At 42.7% G+C, this 18,709-nt stretch overlaps 1 protein-coding gene across 1 annotated transcript in view; it reads right to left on the bottom strand.

The window, feature by feature from the left end:
* The window catches only part of FAM53A (family with sequence similarity 53 member A), a 104,692-nt gene extending 89,332 nt beyond the window's left edge, over positions 1 to 15,360 (bottom strand). Inside the window, exon 1 of the mRNA XM_065404942.1 lies at positions 15,314 to 15,360. The gene's annotated coding sequence lies outside the window, so the exon portion shown is untranslated. The remainder of the gene's footprint in view (positions 1 to 15,313) is intronic.
* Between the last annotated feature and the right edge of the window lie 3,349 nt (positions 15,361 to 18,709).

The raw sequence follows: 18,709 nt of genomic DNA, 5'->3' as shown, positions 1-18,709 counted from the left end.
GTACAAGTGTCATTTAAAAAGGCTTTCTGCTGTATCATCTATCTTGAAAGTGCACAAAACAGATACAAGATACAGTGCACAACAGACAAGACAGCTCCATTCTGCAGCCCAAACTTACTCTCAATCAAGACTAAACATATGTAGCAGCTTATTACTAACAGTAAACTTTCAACTCGGGAAATAGGGAAAACACTTTCTAGGTATTTAAAAAGCGACACTGCAAGGCCCGAAATTTAGGCTATTAAATTTAAAAACAGAACTATGTTTTTTACTATTGCATGATTGTGAATTTTGTTTAGATTTAAACATTTGTCTGTAGCATTTGTAATCCCAAACATCATAGCATAATAATAGAGCATGGGAACCAAAAAGTGAAATGACTCCCCCTTTTCATTCCCTTTGGGAAATGCAATGTACAGGGTAGAAGCAGCATAAGTATTGAAGAGTGTGCATTTTCAGTTTTAATCCCAGAAGGTATTTGTAATATAGTTAAGGCCACAACTCTTCCAAGTTTATTTTAACTGCTCTCCTGTACATAAAAACAAATTCAGCTGAGCAAAGTGGTCTATATTTCCAATTCAATTAAACCATAACTTCATTTATGTTTAGCACACGTAATAGGTTAAATGGTTAAACAATGTTCAGGTTGAACATGCAGCCACAACGCTGCCCTCCCTCCTCCACACTACCTGCTTTGTAACTGATGTCTGAAACTTAATGCCTATGTACACAGTACTTTCCGGATACAAAAACTAATTTCTTATCCTTCCATAGGTACACTATTTTCATTGGCACAATGGTTGGATACCTTTCCTTACAAACTTTATTTAAATTATAAAATTCTCTTCTCTATAACAATCATTTTGCCATCAGTTTTCCTTTGCAGACATACTTAATAAAAATTACTGTTTGAGGATGTCTTGAGAAAGAAGTGTGCAGCTGTGGTTTTACCATTTCATATGTAGCCTGCTTGAATTTTTCATGCAATTTATCCTCCTCCTGACTAAAGCTTAAAATACTACTTCCACCAAAAATTTTTTTTTTTAAATATATGCAATAAACTCTGAGTGAGACTGTACAGGTGTTACATCTAGATACTACTGATTTGAGAATTAAATGAGTTACCAATCCTGCAAGTTGATCTCTAGCGGTGGACCCATATACCCAAGTGGAGCCAAAACAGTAAAGAGGACTCAGCACAGATAAGCTGACCCACATGGACAGACCTCCCCTATGCCATCAGGTCTTTACACTGCAAGTTCTTTTGGGCACAGATCCCATCCTCTTGTGTGCAGCACCTAACACAAAAGGTAATGCACATGTTGTCTGGGACCTCTGAACACTATTGCAGTATATGAACCAGTTAATAAGGACTAGCCAGGTTTTTACTAAGGACCTAGATGAAAGGTCCTGTTTATGGAGAGGGCTACCCCTCCCCTTTTTTTTTGGAGCTGAGAGGGCTGGGAGGACAGTCAACCTCCACGTATGTCCGTATACACACGCTCACCCACACATTTATAGCACTAGCCCTTGGGTCCATCTGCCATTTGTTAAAGAGATTTTCAGACCCAAAAACATCACATCCACCTCTTCCAGTCTAGAAACCTAGTATCCTAGCAAATCAAGTATCCATTCAACTGTATTTACTAAAGCTGATCGACTAAACTCATGTAAGTATTTTGCCAGCCAGGGACTGCCAAGGAAATCAGATTTCCCCTCCACTCTTGTTGTTAGAGAAACATTCCCTGTATAGGAAACTTGACCATGACAGTTATACAAAGGATTCCAGAAGTCTGAGTTGTGGCTGAAATAGAAAAGTAGAAACTATTTTCAGACATTTACAATAATCCACTTGCTCTGTAAAAAGCCATATGCTGAAGCTGCATCCCTTTTCATTCTTACATCTGGGTGCTGGGGATCACAGAAGCTGTTGCCTAGGCAAGCGATTGGTGGAGTGACATGGATGAGGTGGAAAAGATAGCTTCGATAGATGAAATGTGGAGAAATAAAGGAGGTGGATGTATTCCAGGAAAGGAGCAACAATGAAAACGTTGGTAAGGCTAGAGCATACATTGCCCCCCTTCCCAAGGACCCCCAGGCGGTGGGGCTCAGGCTTTGGCTTCAGCCTCAGCCCCAGAAAGTCTAACACCAGTTTTGGTGACCCCATTAAAATGGTGTCGCAACCCACAGTTTGAGAACCCCTGAAATAGAGGGATTTTATCCTTGCTGTAAATGAGGCGCTCAAGGCAATCTTAACTAGAGTCACTACCATAAATCCAAATATTTCAGTACCACAATGCACTCTCCCAACTTAGTCTTCCCTGAGCCTGTAACAAAACATCCATTAATTTCAACAGGGGAAAATTAGGGCCACAGTTATTGGTTTAGTTCCAGAAACCAGGGTCAGAAATGTAGCCAGAGTTGGCTATAATTCCATCAAACTACCAATATTACCATTATTTCTGGCTCCCCAAATGGCTAGTAATGTTTATTAAAATAAAAGTAAGTCACCCTCTTGCCTTTCAAATGAAAACTTAAGTCATAAAATACCTAGCCTGATATTTTCAGGAGGACATACTTTATGGCATTACAGAAATCACAGCTGCCACACTTAATTTTACATCTGTACATCAGAAAGCATCAGTTTAACATCTTCCATGGCATTAAGAATTTGATCCCAACACTCTGAGATTTTTGCTTCAAAAGAATAAAAAAACATACGTATTCCCCAAGATGGATCGATATAGATTTATCTTTCTAATACATCTAGTAGTGCTGTAGTTTCAGTTAGTGATGTAATATCTTACTCTCTGGCATAGGTTTGGGGGGGAAAAGTCTCCTCACAATAAAATAAAAATACATACCCAACCTCTTGGCTGTAATGTATGTGACTTCCAACTCTGGAAGTTAGCTGAACTAGATATTACAGAATGCTAGTGATGTAGCCCCATTTTACAGACAAACTTGGAGGAGAGTTTAAGCTTAAATTAAGTTCAAAGGCTAAAAAGAAGTCTGTGGCTTCTGTTCCCAACTCTGACATCTTTAGAGTCCCCCCTTCTCTTTAAGTGCAAGAAAATCACTCTCAGTTTCATCATCTTTTGTCTTGCAGTAAGAATTTAAACACAACAATGGAGACATTTAATAAAAACACAAGTGCTATGCACTTCTTGAATGATATATTTTAGGGGAAAGTCTAGTATTTTTAAGGTGTAGGAATTATTAATTTTCCAAAGTTATTGCCTTATTTTTCAAAGCTCTTATCTGACTTGTCATAAGTGCCAAGTTTCTGAACAGATGTGTGTCACAAGGGACTAAAGGGTAGAGCACCCATTAATGGTTAAATCTTACCACTTAGGAGTTCAGAGACAAGGTGGGTGAGGCAATATCTTTTATTAGAAGTTCAGCAGTGTCCTGTCCAAATATTAAACAGGACTATCTAAAGCACAGTACTGGTGGGGGAAGAAGGCACACATGCAGCCGTCCAGATGTGCTCCCCCACAAGTACTGAGCAATACAGCAGGCCAATATTTTCAAATTTGTTTCTCTGAACAGTAGTTCTACCATTATACCTCCCAAATGCCCTTCATTCCAAGGAACAGTGAGTCTCTGTTATATACATGCCATACAAGTCTGGTCTCTCCCTTTTGTTGTTGGAAGTTTACATCAGAAACAAGGCATTGTGAAACTAAGTTTACAGAAAGCTTTAGGTGTGTATTTTACACTAAAAGAAATTAATCCAACATCATTTGAACCAATGTATGCAAGTATCCATGTGATACGATTTTCATTCCTCTTCTCTCTTTCTTCACCCCACCTTTTTAACTTGCCTCACTCAAGTCTTGCCTCAAATTGAGCTGAAAGCACAGCAGCACAGGAACTGTCTTTTCCTACGTATAGCACCTACTACAGTGGTGCTCTGATCCTAGTTGGGGCTTTGGGCACTAATATAATACAAATAGATAATGTAAATAAAGACCAGCAAGTGTGTTAGACTTGGACAGTTGGGCTAAGTCTTTGACAAACTTTGGCAGGTGAACCGTGCAGTACTTATGAATCTAGACTCAAATCACACACCCCTAAATATATATAAAAAACCCCGTTTTCACAAACAGCAGGAAGCAGTGTACAAAAGCATGTAGTAGCACTTTAAAGTTACTACAAGTTCTTATGAGGAAAAGTGTCGTCCCCGCCCCCCCAATATGTTATGAAGATAGATCTACTTTTTGGAAGTGTTATGATATCACACATCATATGAAGGCAAACAATTCACTAAAATGGCATACGAAGAGCCTGTGGCTGAATTGGGCCAGCCACATCTTTCATATGGAGTTATGGCCTATGGAGGCTACAGGACCCCACTCCATTTAGTCTCAAGCAGACTTGCTGCTCAAATTAAGACAGAGCTGTACATGTTGTATCCCACAGTTCTCACTTGAACCTCCCTATTTAGGATCAGGATGGATACAAACTGCTCCATTTTATGCAGATTAGGGATAGTTCTTGAGCTCTGAAGTTGCCAATGCAGCAGACCTTTGGAGACCCATGATGTGATATATTATGGTTCCACCTATCCAAAATTTAAAAAGTTCAACGTCAAACAGAAAACTTGAAGGCAGAAAGCCATTACACACTTCACAATCAAATTGGGAAATAAAAGGTTTAAAAAGTATGACCTTTAAGAGAAAAAAGCCACATTATTTTGAGGGATTGTGGTGGGGCAGGGAAAATATTGGCGTTACATTAGCTATCTTCCAGTCATTGGGTACAGAAGCAGATTTAAAGGACAGGTTACAAACCATAGTTAATAGTTCCACAACTTCACATTTGAGTTCTTTCAGACCTCTTGGGTGAATGCCATCTGGTCCCCGTGACTTGTTACTGTTAAGTTTATCAATTAATTCCCAAACCTCCTCTAATGACACTTCAATCTGTGACAATTCCTCAGATTTGTCACCTACAAAGGATGGCTCAGGTTTGGAATTTCCCTAACACCCTCAGTCGTGAAGACTGAAGCAAAGAATTCATTTAGTTTCTCCGCAATGACTATCGTCTTTAAGTGCTCGTTTTGTATCTCGACTGTCCAGGGGCCCCACTGGTTGTTTAGCAGGCTTCCTGCTTCTGATGTACTTAAACATTTTGTTATTGCCTTTTGAGTTTTTGGCTAGCTGTTCTTCAAACTCCTTTCTGGCTTTTCTTATTGCATTTCTACACTTAATTTGGCAGTGTTTATGCTCCTTTCTATTAACCTCACTAGGATTTGACTTCCACTTTTTAAAAGATACCTTTTTATCTCTCACTGCTTCTTTTACATAGTTGTTAAGCCACAGTGGCTCTTTTTTAGTTCTTTTACTGTGTTTTTTTAATTTGGGGTATACATTTAAGTTGGGCCTCTATTATGGTGTCTTTGAAAAGTGTCCATGCAGCTTGCAGGCATTTCACTCTAGTCACTGTACCTTTTAATTTCTGTTTAACTAACCTCATTTTTGCATAGTTCCCCTTTCTGAAATTAAATGCCACAGTGTTGGGCTGCTGAGGTGTTCTTCCCACCACAGGAATGTTCAATGTTGTTACATTATGGTCACTATTTCCAAGAGGTCCTGTTAAGGTTACCTCTTGGACCAGATCCTACGCTCCACTCAGGACTAAATCGAGAATTGCCTCTCCCCTTGTGGGTTCTTGTATCAGCCGCTCCAAGAAGCAGTCATTTAAAGTATTGAGACATTTTGTCTCTGCATTTCGTCCTGAGGTGACATGTACCCAGTCAATATGAGGATAATTGAAATCCCCCACTATTACGGAGTTCTTTATTTTGATAGCCTCTCTAATCAACCTTAGCATTTCATAGTCACTATCACTGTCCTGGTCAGGTGGTCGATAACAGATCCCTACTGTTATATTCTTATTAGAGCATGGAATTACTATCCATAGAGATTCTATGGAACATGTGGATTCATTTAAGATTTTTACTTCATTTGATTCTACGTTTTCTTTCACATATAGTGTCACTCCCCCCCAACCCCCCATGACCTGTTCTGTCCTTCCAATATATTTTGTACCCTGGAATGATTGTATTCCATTGATTGTCCTCACTCCACCAGGTTTCTGTGATGCCTATTATATCAATATCCTCCTTTAACACGAGGCACTCTAGTTCACCCATCTTATTATTTAGACTTCTAGCATTTGTGTACAAGCACTTTAAAAAAAAACTTGTCACTGTTTATTTGTCTGCCCTTTTCTGATGTGTCAGATTCTTTTTTATGTGAATGTTTCTCGTCTGATCTGGCCCATACTTTATCCTCTCCTCCTGACTGAAACCTACAGAATCTCTATCAATAGACTCTCCTCTAAGAGAAGTCTCTGTCCGATCCACGTGCCCCTCTGCAGCAATCGGCTTTCCCCCCCATCTCTTAATTTAAAAACAGCTCTGCAACCTTTTAAAATGTTAAGTGCCAGCAGTCTGGAACCACTTTGGTTTAGGTGGAGCCCATCCTTCCTGTATAGGCTCCCCCTATCCCAAAAGTTTCCCCAGTTCCTAATAAATCTAAACCCCCCTCCTCCCTACACCATCGTCTCATCCATGCACTGAGACTCTGAAGCTCTGCCTGCCTACCCGGCCCTGCGCATGGAACTGGAAGCATTTCTGAGAATGCCACCATAGAGGCCCTGGATTTCAGTCCAGTCTCTTATTTTCCTCTGGACTTTCTCCAATTTGTCCACATCTTTCCTGCAATGTGGCACCCAGAACTGGACACATTACTCCAGCTGAACCCTTATCAGCACAGAGTAGAATGAAAGAACTACATTTCATGGCTTGCTTAAAACACTCCTGCTAATACATCCCAGAATGATGCTTGCTTTTTTTTTTTTGCGCAAAAGTGTTACACGAGGGGTCCCCCTAAACATTTTCAGTCACGCCTCCCCTTCCCCATAATGGAACTGGTGTCCCCCTCCCTTCCCCAGAACTGTGGTCAGAAGCCACAGTTGAAAGCAGGGCTGAGACCAGGGCAGAGCAAGACTTGGTGGTGCCCCCAAATCACTGAAGATCTCCTGGTTAAGGCATTGTGGTCTCTTGCCCTACTTCCTATCTTTCCTACGCAGTGGGATAGTTTGCTTTTGTGATCTTCATACTCTCTGAAAAACTGCCAACTCTCTCAAACTGCTTTTCCCTTTAGACTTGCTTCCCATGGGATCTTACCTACCAACTACCTTAGCTTGCTAAAGTCTGCCTTTTTGAAATCCATTATCTTTATTTTGCAGTTTTCCCTATCATTCCTTAGAATCATGAACTTTATCATCTCATGATCACTTTTGCCCAAACTGCCCAGCACTTTCAACTTCTCAACCAGTTCCTCCCTATTTGTCAAAATCAAATCTAATATAGCCTCTCCCCTAGTTGCTTTCCCCACCTTCTGAAATAAAAAAATTGTATCCAGTGCATTCCGAGGACTTGCTGGATAATCTGTGCCCTGCTGTGTTATCTTCCCCAACAGATGTCTGGGTAGTTGAAGTCCCCCATCACCACCAAGTCCTGTGCTTGTTGTCTAAATTAATATTTTTCAGAGCAAGGTAAATGTTTAAATAAATTTTAAAAAGCCAGACATTCTTCAGAGAAAAGCTATTCTATATTATATCCTGCCTTCCCACTACATAAACTTTGAGAAACAATGCATGTCCTTCAAAAAAAATGTATTCAGGGTGCTGTACTGGATTTCTCCATCAACCCTCCCCTGCTCAGTTTGGCTCAATCAGTTCAGGAACAGCCTGATAACTCTTTCTGCTATGCTACACAACTCTTCCATTGGTATGAATAATGGCAATGATGTTTTATCATTTTTGTTAAAACTTTTTTGCAAAACTAGCATCTAGTATGTGTTTGCTGTTGCCAGTTAAGTAATGCAGTATGATTAATTTTTATACTCTTTGGCCCTGATCCTACAACTGGATCTGTACAAGCGGAACCCTCTGCTCACATGAAGCCCAACTGAAATCAACAGGTGTGTGAGAGGTCATGCTACATGGAGGACACCATTTTTAAACGGCATCCTCCATGCTGTCTGAGATCATAGGAATCAATACATCTGAACATGGTGTCATGCAGGGAAAGTGTTTGGGAACTGCTGCATTAGGGCATAAGAACCATTCGGTAAAACTAATAAGCCTGTTTCACTGTTTGAAGTGAGATATGAACAAAGTTCAAATGGTGAAAAATAAATTAGGTACAAATTCAGTTTTCATCATCAACAAAAAGGGTTTTTTGTTTTTTTTTAATATCACAGCTGAAAATGCTATTGATAAATTGACTGTCTTTTCATGTAAATAAATACATTTAGTAACAAGCCTGCCTGAGCCACGTAACTCCCTCTTTAACAAATGAAAGAGTCAGAACAACTATGCTTTCATACATCAGTCTTTCCCAATATAAAATAAACGTATAAACAGTTAAATTAAGAACTGAAGAATGACTGGAAGATCTTTTTAATGTATACATCAAAATCTAGCTTTTCCACTATTTGTGCAGTTTCAGTATTCCATGCAACTGGTTTTCATTGTCCAGAATAGTCCATTTCACTTGATTCGTAGTTATTTTCCATCTTTTGGGTTTTCTTGCATTAGCATAATGCCACAATATTTGATTTGAATACTGTAGATCTTCTTTTAAAAAATTCCAGTGGATAGCCTAAAGTACACACATACTTCATATTTGGGCTTATGCTCAGTAAATTTGCCTTTAATTTAAACCCATCACCAAAACTTATTTTTTCTGCGAAATTTGACTTTCAGGGTCCCTCTAACAAAGTTTTAGAATTAAGAAAACAACCTCATTGGCTTTAAGATTTCATAGAATTTTATATATTATTTAAAAAAATATGGACTGAATCAACGATCTGGGAAAAGGAGTAAACAGTGAGGTGGCAAAATTTGCAGATGATACAAAATTACTCAAGATAATTAAGTCCAAAGCAGACTGTGAGGCATTACAAAGGAATCGCACAAAACTGGGTGACTGGGCAACAAAATGGCAGATGATAAATGTTGATAATGCAAAGTAATGCACACTGGAAAACTATACATACAAAATGATAGCTAATTTAGAGCCTGTTAGTATGCAAGAAAGATTTGGAGTCATTGTAGATAGTTCTCTGAAAACATCCACTCAATGTGCAGCACTGGTATGCCCACACCTGGAATACTGTGTGCAGTTCTGGTAGCACCATCTCAAAAAAGATATATTAGAATTGAAAAAGGTTCAAAGAAGGGCAACAAAAGTGATTAAAGGTATGGAACAGCTTCCATATGAGGCAAGATTAAAAACACTGGGACTGTTCATCTTTGAAAAGAGAGGACTAAGGGGAGATATGATACAGGTCTATAGAATTATGAATGGTGTGGAGAGTGAATAAGAAAGTGTTATTTAACCCCTCACATAACACAAGAACCAGGGGTCACATGATGACATTAATAGGCAGCAGGTTTAAAACAAACTAAAGGAAGTACTTCTTCACACAATGCACAGTCAACCTGTGTCAAGTATCAGAGGGGTAGCCGTGTTAGTTTGGATCTGTAAAAGCAGCAAAGAGTCCTGTGGCACCTTATAGGCTAACAGACGTATTGGAGCATGAGCTTTCGTGGCTGAACGAAAGCTCATGCTCCAATACGTCTGTTAGTCTATAAGGTGCCACAGGACTCTTTGCTGAGTCAACCTGTGGAATGCCTTGTGAAGGCCTAAAGTATAACTGGGTTCAAGGAAGAACTAGATAAGTTCATGTAGGCTATAGCCAAGATGGTCAGGGATACAACTCCACACTCTTTCTTTAGGGTGTCCCTAAACTCTGACTGCCAGAAGCAGGGAGTGGATGACAGGGAATGGATCACTTGAAATTGCCCTGTTCTGTTCATTCCCTCTAAAGTACTTTGTATTGAGTGCTGTCGGAAGACAGGACACTGGGCTAGATCAATCATTGGTCTGACCCAGTATGGCCACTCTTATATTCTTATGCAATATTTTGTTTCTTTTATAATATAAATGTATGAAAGAATACTTAATAAACACTGACAGCTAAGATGTTAACCACATAAGCCTCAAGACATGTCCAAAAAAAAGTTGTCAGTACAAATCACTGCTTCTCAGGTATGTATCCACTTTACTAATATAGTCCACTTATACACTAATATCAACCACTACAGATATGCAGTATTAGGAGCTACATATTCAGCTAGCACAACATTATTTTTCTCCCCATAGTTAGCACAGACTATCTTGTATCAAATGACTCCCCCATAATCTCCCCAATAACAGAAGCACCCCTTTTTTGTTTCACAATATAATATACATACTGTCATTTACTGTCATAAACTGTTTCCTTCAGCTGGATAAACAGAAATGCTCTTGGCCACACTGTAAAGATGCTACAAGTGTGCCTGTGAAAATTTAGAAGCTAGATATTATAGGAGGGAGACAAGAGGCAGGAGCCATTTACATAATCTGCCATGCTAGATTTCTGATATTTTTGGATTATCCCATTGTATCTCTGCATAAAATGGATTGAGGCATTGTGAAAATATTTACATCAAAGTAGCAAAAATATCTTACAGCAAACACTGGACAAAATCTATTGCCATAAAAATAAGGAGAGCATGATAAATTACATCTTTATAACCAAAGACTTCTAAAGAGAATATTTTAGATACTAAACAAGCTTTTTTTTCATAGAAACATAGTTTTTAAAAGTTTAACTTAAATTTTCCTATGAAATACTATAATTCAGATCCCTTAACAGAGAAAATTTGAACTTATTATAAACTCATGCCCAAACAGAAAAATTCTTCTATGTTTTAAGTGTTCTCATCACCTCCCTCAAACATGCAAAGAATGCAAAGAACAACTGTGTGTGTTAAAGTCTTAAAAAAATGAAAATATAAACCCACGATCACCTACCTTCTAACATGGTCTGACAAGAGATTTATCTTACTATTAAAAAAAAAAATCAAAGCAAAAACAAAAAACAGATTCCTCAAATACAACTCTAAGTGGCATCATAAAATTTATTGCAGGAACAAAAATCAGGGTTGGAAAGTTTTAAGTACACGTTTCTAAAGGGAATAATCTATCAAACCACAGGAGGTGACCAGAACTGCCATCATCATTGCTGTTAACACAAAGGAATGTGTTTTGGGGGGTGGGGGGCAAAAACCCAACAATGGCTACCAGACTCCAGAGGAATTCTTGGGGATTGGGGGGAGAGGGGGGGAAATTACCCCACACAACACACAATTTTGGTTTAAAAAATTAAGTAGTAATGTTACTATGACATTACTTTAAATTACTACATTAAGCTTTCCAATCACATCAACTAAATTTCCCACAAGTTCTGACATACAAACTGGATTTCTAAAACTTAATGTAGAAAAAATGAAAGCACTATTCATAATACTTCTCTCTTCCCATCCAAATCATAATACTTTGCACAAAACTTGCATTTAAAGAGAAGAAAAGTAGAATATTGGAATTCAATATAGTTTTTGAAACGTAGTAAGTGAGCTATATTATATTAAATATTTAAGATATGGAGTGTTACAGGTTGGGCTAGACACAAACTGCTGGTTTTCTGCGATTGAGGCCTACAGAATACAGTCCGGTTATTCCAACATAAAATTTTGTAGAAGTTTACCACCATATGGCTCATCCAGTCATCACTGAGCCAAGTATTAACAAAATAATTATAGCCAGATATTTTATGTTTATGTCTCATACACAGAATGCACTTGAATATTCTAGTGAAAACTGTAGTTGAGTACAAGTTTGTATTTCACAACACAGAGAACAGAAAAAATATGGATGAATGCTTCCTAGGGATCTGATATAAAGTAGCAGCAATCCTATTTTTAAAAAGTCATTAGAGCAACATATAATAGTAATTTAAAATAGACTTTTTTTTTAAAATCAGATTTAAGGTACTGTAAATTGCTATTATCTGCCTACACTTCACCCCAAGCACATGTCCTCCCCATAAGCAAATCTTTAAGTTACATTCCAATTCAAAAATGGGATAGTTATACAGGAATAAACAAAAAGTCCTCGTTGGCTTGATCATGCACTCATGCCTGAAAAGCTTCAATAATCATTTAAACTTTTAATACAATCCCAACTTAAATCCCATGCTTCATTAAGGAGACTTTTGGAATTTTGTGCTCTGAACATTGAGACTCCAATTCATAGCACACATACACAAAGTATAATTAAAACATTTTCCTTACCAAATACTCTCAAAGACTTGTGCTCAAAGCTATTTTTATAAGATTAATCACATTTTAAAGCTGCAAAACACAAAAATTCAGGGCAATGTACAGCGAAGCCTGCAACAGCTCACACGAGCTAATTTTAATGTAAGCACAGTGGACCAGAAAATAGATTTGACCAGCTGGCTAAACTCATCCTGAGGCCTACAACTCAGCATGCACATTTAAAAAACCAAAACAAAACAGTATCTATCTGTTCTGATTTCCCATGAACAGTTCAGGCTCCTCTCCATCAGACGACCTAAAGTACTGTTACTACTATAAAGCATTCTATTTTTCAAAGAGCTATTTATTGGCACAGTTAGGAAAGATATGATAGGATGTACATAAAAAGAGGGTTTTATTTTTAGAACTCAGGCAAGGTTTAGAAAAAGATATATATGATACTAAAATACAAGGCCATCTCCAGCAAAGATCCCCCTAATCTTAAAGTTACCTTTTTAGAGTGTGCAAGGTTTCCAGTACAATTTTATTTGACCTTTAAAGATTTCCTCTCCTAGGCAACTTAGTTTTGCTGGTCACTTGGGTGACTGCAGAGAACGAATTTCACTGCACTTAAAAAAAACAAAACAAAAAAAACAAAAAAACCCAACTCACAGTTTGGAAAAAAGATACAGCCAATGTGAGTTTGTCATAATAACAATCTTACACTTACATCACATCTTCTATCCCAACGGATCTTGAAATGCTTTAAGCTATGAGAATTAGTTCACCAACTAACATGAGAATTAGTTCACCAACCACAAAGGCATTTGTTATCAAAAAACAACAACATTTTGGAATGAACTGCAAAAAGACTAATATTGATATTGTTGAAGACGTGTAGCTATATTAACACAACTTGGTTCCACTGCATATGCCTCAACTGCTGAAGGAGTAATTATTTAGCTCTTAAAATATTTCAGGATGTATATTTTATGACATAATACAAAATAATGTGCTAAGAGCTAGTGTTTACATGAACACCAAAGAAATTTATCTTTGCAAAATTCATATACAAACATATATACATTTACATAAGGGCCAGAGAATTCTTTGCCTAGAGGAGCAGCTTTATCTTCTAACCTATAACAGTGCAATACATAAAACCCAATTTTAATCTAGGCAGCAATTATTGATGTTACTACATTTTTATTCTGCCAAAACCAAGTTTGTTTCCACTCCAACTATAAAACAAATGTAAACAGCTGAAAGGGTGGTGGGAAGCGAACATTTATTCTGAGCCTGTATTACCTGACACCAAATACAAATATTAAAAATTACTATAACTAAAAATTGTTAATCGAGACAAGAGGTTATCATGTTAAATACAACTCCATTATAGATATTGTCACCAATTTACAGCCATGAGTGAGGAATCACACCTCCTCAAGCAAGTAGTGCTCAGTGGTTTTCTGTTACACTAACACAGGTACTACATGATCACCTCCACTTCCACACAAACACTAAGCCACCCTTCAGTGTACATACATACACACACAATCCCACCCCCTATCCTATATATCAGCACTGCACAAGTCCCTCCTTCCCCTCTTACACTTGGTGGAGGGAGGGGTGCTCAGTACCCATACCATCCCAAGAGAATAGGGCCCTTCTGACCAGCCCTTTCAGCCAGCACTTGTATGCTCTCCCCAAGGGAGATGCACTAAGGCAGAGGAACCAAGGTGCCTTGCTACCCTGACCTCGCTGCCCATCAGCCAGTACCCAAGCCCTTCTGTCCACAAAGCCATGTCCAGCCCCTCCACTACCCCTTGTGAAACATATCTGAGTGGTCACTCCCCCAGCTGATCCCCCAAATCCCACAGCCAGTACCTATGCCCAGCCCCGCTGCCTGCCCGTTCCCCCCCCTTCCCACCCACAGCTAGTAGCTGTGCTCGCCCCTCTGCCCCCCCCCACCTCACATGCCTATGGTACCTATGCCTGGCCCCATTGCTTGTGCCCCCATCAGCACCATACACACACAGGGCGAGCTGGTGCCTGTGCAGGCCTGGTTAACTGCCCCCCCCCCGTACCTGTGCCCAGCCTAGCAAACTACTCCACACACCGCCAGTACATGTGCCCTGCCCCTTCCCACCCAAGACTTACGCCTGTCCCTGCAGCCCATGCCTCCAACCACCTGCCCTGCCAATCCCCCGGACCTGTGGCCGGCCCCACAGCTCGCTCCCCCGCCCCCCCCCCCCCCGGGACCTGTGCCCGGCCCCGCAGCTCACACCCCCACCCTCCAAGGACCCGTGGCCGACCCGCAACTCACACACACACCCGCGCCACCCAGGGACCTGTGCCCGGCCTGCAGCTCACACACACACGCGCCACCCAGGGACCTGTCCGGCCCCGCAGCTCACCCCCACCCCACCCCCGGGACCTGTGCCCAGCCCCACAGCTCGCCCCCCCCCCCCCCGCGACCTGTGCCCAGCCCCACAGCTCGCCCCGCCGCTCAGGAACCTGTGCCCGGCCCCGCAGCTCGCTCCCCCACTCCCCCCCCCCCCCCGGCCAGGGACCTGTGCCCAGCCCCACAGCTCGCCCCCCCCCACTCCCCCCGCCGCCGCCCAGGGACCTGTGCCCGGCCCCGCAGCTCAGGAACCTGTGTCCGGCCCCGCAGCTCGCTCCCCCACTCCCCCCCCCCCGGCCAGGGACCTGTGCCCAGCCCCACAGCTCGCCCCCCCCCACTCCCCCCGCCGCCGCCCAGGGACCTGTGCCCGGCCCCGCAGCTCGCCCCGCCGCTCAGGAATCTGTGCCCGGCCCCGCAGCTCGCTCCCCCACTCCCCCCGCCGCCGCCCAGGGACCTGTGCCCGGCCCCGCAGTTCGTCCCCCCGCGGAAGCTACTTGCGCCCGGTACCTCCCCCCACTGCAGCTGGTACCTGTGACCCCCCACCCGCGGCATCTGTACCGGGCCCCCGTTGTCCTTGTCTCCACTGCCCCCCCGGCTGATAGCGACACCGATACCTGTCCCGCCGCTCTCCCTCCCGGACTCACACTCATTCCCCGTGCCCGCCCCGCTGCCCCCACCAGGTACCTGCCCTCCAAGGCCAGCCCGGGCCGCCTCCCTCCGCATATGTGAACAACGCTCCTCAATGGCAATTGAACAAAACACAGCGAGCTCCGCCCCCTCCAGCCACGATCCTCCCATTGGCCAGGTCTGCAAGCCGCTGACCTCTCACCCCCGCCGCCATAGGGCCGCACTGCACACTCACCCCGCCCACAGGGGATGGACTAGCCACAGGAGCGCTTATACAGCAGCGATGCCCCATTCAATGGCCCTTTCCGGACTACAACTCCCAGAAGACATAGCGGCCTCACGGCGCCATATGTAGTACACATGCGCATGCGCTCATGCTAGGCGCGGGGGGCGGGAGGTGTCTGTTAAGGAAGTATTGCTCTGTTAAGTATCGCGTGCTCTGGCTGAGATAAAATGTCAAAATATCCCTGGCTGAAACCGCAAAAGAACAGCCTCGCCCGAGCCTTTGCTCCTCTCGCGTGTGTATTAATTCATTAACCTGAGATGAGATGTGGACGCGTTACAGCGGTGAACGCATGCGCAGTGGTAATGAGGGGTTAGTGATGCGATCCTTGTTGGGAAATGGGCATGCGCGCTTCAGGGAGAGTGGGGGTGAGGCCCGATGCCCGTCCTACCCCCGCCCTCAGTTCTTCGGGGGGGTTGTTGGGGCCACTGCAGTGCTTGCGCCTCAGAGCTGGGGAGGGGCTGAGAGACACGCTCCCCGGAGCCTATGGGCTCAGACAGCCTGGGGAAGGGCAGTTGAGACACACACGCACACCCAGTGCCAGTGGCCTCAGAGGGGCTGGCGATGCCGGGTGAGGGGATTGAGACACATGCACACTCAGTGCCAGTGGCCTCAGAGGGGCTGGGGGATACCGGGTGAGGGGATTAAGACACACACACACACACACACACACACACACACAGTGTCAGTGGCCTCAGAGGGGCTGGCGATGCCGGGTGAGGGGATTGAGACACATGCACACTCAGTGCCAGTGGCCTCAGAGGGGCTGGGGGATACCGGGTGAGGGGATTAAGAGACACACACACACACACACACACACACAGTGTCAGTGGCCTCAGAGGGGCTGGGGGATACCGGGTGACGGGATTGAGACACACACGCACACCCAGTGCCAGTGGCCTCAGAGGGGCTGGCAATGCCAGGTGTGGGGGTTGAGACACATGCCCACCCCGTGCTGATGGCCTCAGAGGGGCTGGCAATGCCGGGAGAGGTGGGTTGATGCACCCACCCAGTGCCAGTGTCCTCAGCCTCAGCGAGGCTGGGTGAGGCGGGTTGAGACACGCGCACAGCCAGAGCCTTAAAAAAGGCTTGCAATGCTGGAGAGAAGGATTGAGGGATTCTCCTCATCCTTCCCTGCAACTCCAAGATCCTGAGATGCAGATCCAGGCCCATTCTAGATGGTGAAAGGTACCTTGTTGGCAGCAAGGTCCAATGCCGCCTTCATAGAGAGCAGCCTTCTGTCCCTTCTAAAGTACAGCAAAGTCCCAGCCAATCCTCAGGAAACCTTTCCAGCTCCTCTGGTGTCAGAGCTCCCATTTTTGAGTGATTAGCCAAGAACTGCTTCCATTACAGCTGGACCTCACCCATTTGCACTTCAGGCAAGGTCACACGCTTGAGACAGTCCTGGTATTGTGGGTAGAAGATCTCCTATCTGTGGCTAGCAGGAGGATTTCATCCTCCAGGGTCCATCTGTAGCAGTTGATACCGACCATGGTCTGTGACTTTACTTCTCACCTCAGAGATGTAGCAGAGGTTGACAGGAAAGACTGAAAAGTCTCCATTCTTTTCTTTAAGGATGCCCACACAGATGGATGAAGAACACTAGTCTCTATGGGAACCATTGGGGGAAATTGTGAGTCACTGTAACCTCAAATGGCAGCAATATGCAGACTGGATGACATTGAGATTCTCCCCTCATTACAGGATTTTATTTTATTTTTAAACTTTTAACATTCTTGATATATTCTCCATAACTAATTTCACTTGACTTCCTGAATAGATGTGCACACTTACTTTGTGCTGTACTGCACTGTTACAGTTGCACTGCTCTCTGGTTGTCTTATCCCACAGTTCCCAGCCCTCTGGCTTCCAGGAAAACCTTAGGGGAACCCAGGGGAATTGTGGGAGAAGGCATCAAATGCTTCTGGAAAACTCCCATCGTTCCACATCCCCATTTTCTAGTCTCTCAAAATGGAGGACAGGATGGACTGGTTTTGTTTCTTATTATACAAGAAAGGCTTCTATTGGAGTGTTTGAAAAGCAGTTCCAAGGCAGCTACAATAGGAAGTGGAGGGTGTTTGTTTGGACAGCACTAAGACAGGGCAGAGATTGTCTCTTATAAAGGGCTGCCCAGAGGATTCAGGGGGCCTGGGACAAAGCAATTTCAGGGGCCCCTTCCATAAAAAAAAGTTGCAATACTATAGAATACTATATTCTCATGGGGGCCCCTGTGGGGCCCAGGGCCTGGGGCAAATTGCCCCACTTGCCCCCCCCCCCCTCTGGGCGGCCCTGCTCTTATGTCTGCATTTATACCTATCATTACCACAATAATGAATTACAACTACCCTTAATAGAATCATAAATTAAAATCCTTTTAATAGATTTTTGCTATTTCCACCTTCCAATGCTTGTAGATATTTATAGTAATATAATGTTACAACACTACCTTCCTCCCAATCTTTCCTATGTATTGATTGTATCTGACTACATTGTAAATTTGTGATGCATCATGAGACTGCAGTGGCGCAAGAGCCAAACCTAACAGATTCCGATGCAGAATTAGGGCCCAAAATCATCGCTATATTTGTCCATAGGAAACCCCTATTTCATACTGTTTGTTTTTCATGCTTTTAATTCTAGCACTAGCATATGGCCAAATCAGAATTCATTTACCCCCCAACGCTATTTCAGAATTTCCTTTGTCAGGTTTTGCTTTTCTTCTTTGCAAGCCCTATGACACCCAGTTTGTTTAATTTATCCCCTGTATTTTTAATGTCCATGTTGGCATTAAAGCCTTCCCAAACAATTTTGTCAGAACACCCTTCCCATATCATCACAGTATAAGAAGTTATCTTTGAAACAAATGACCTCTTTGTACACTACCTCTTCAGGCACTAGTTTACTTCCAAGATTTTCTGAAGAGATTACCTACAGTACACAGGTCTCTCCTTCAGCTCCTAATGCTGGTCCTTGAAATAGTTTTTGGTTGTATTCATCTTCTGGCCTTATCCATTCTAAACACATGAGAAATTGTATTCCATCTGTTTTCATGATCCTGTCCATGACCTTGTTTGGCAGTGATACAGCCATATCCTGCAATCACTTTTGTACAAATAACTCCCTATTGAAGACAACTGATCCCTGGGGCACTTCACTACTAACCCTTTTCC

The sequence above is a fragment of the Emys orbicularis genome, chromosome 5 (assembly GCF_028017835.1).
Source record: "Emys orbicularis isolate rEmyOrb1 chromosome 5, rEmyOrb1.hap1, whole genome shotgun sequence".
In the NCBI taxonomy this organism is placed as follows: domain Eukaryota; kingdom Metazoa; phylum Chordata; order Testudines; family Emydidae; genus Emys; species Emys orbicularis.
This window is presented reverse-complemented; position numbering and strand designations above follow the sequence as displayed.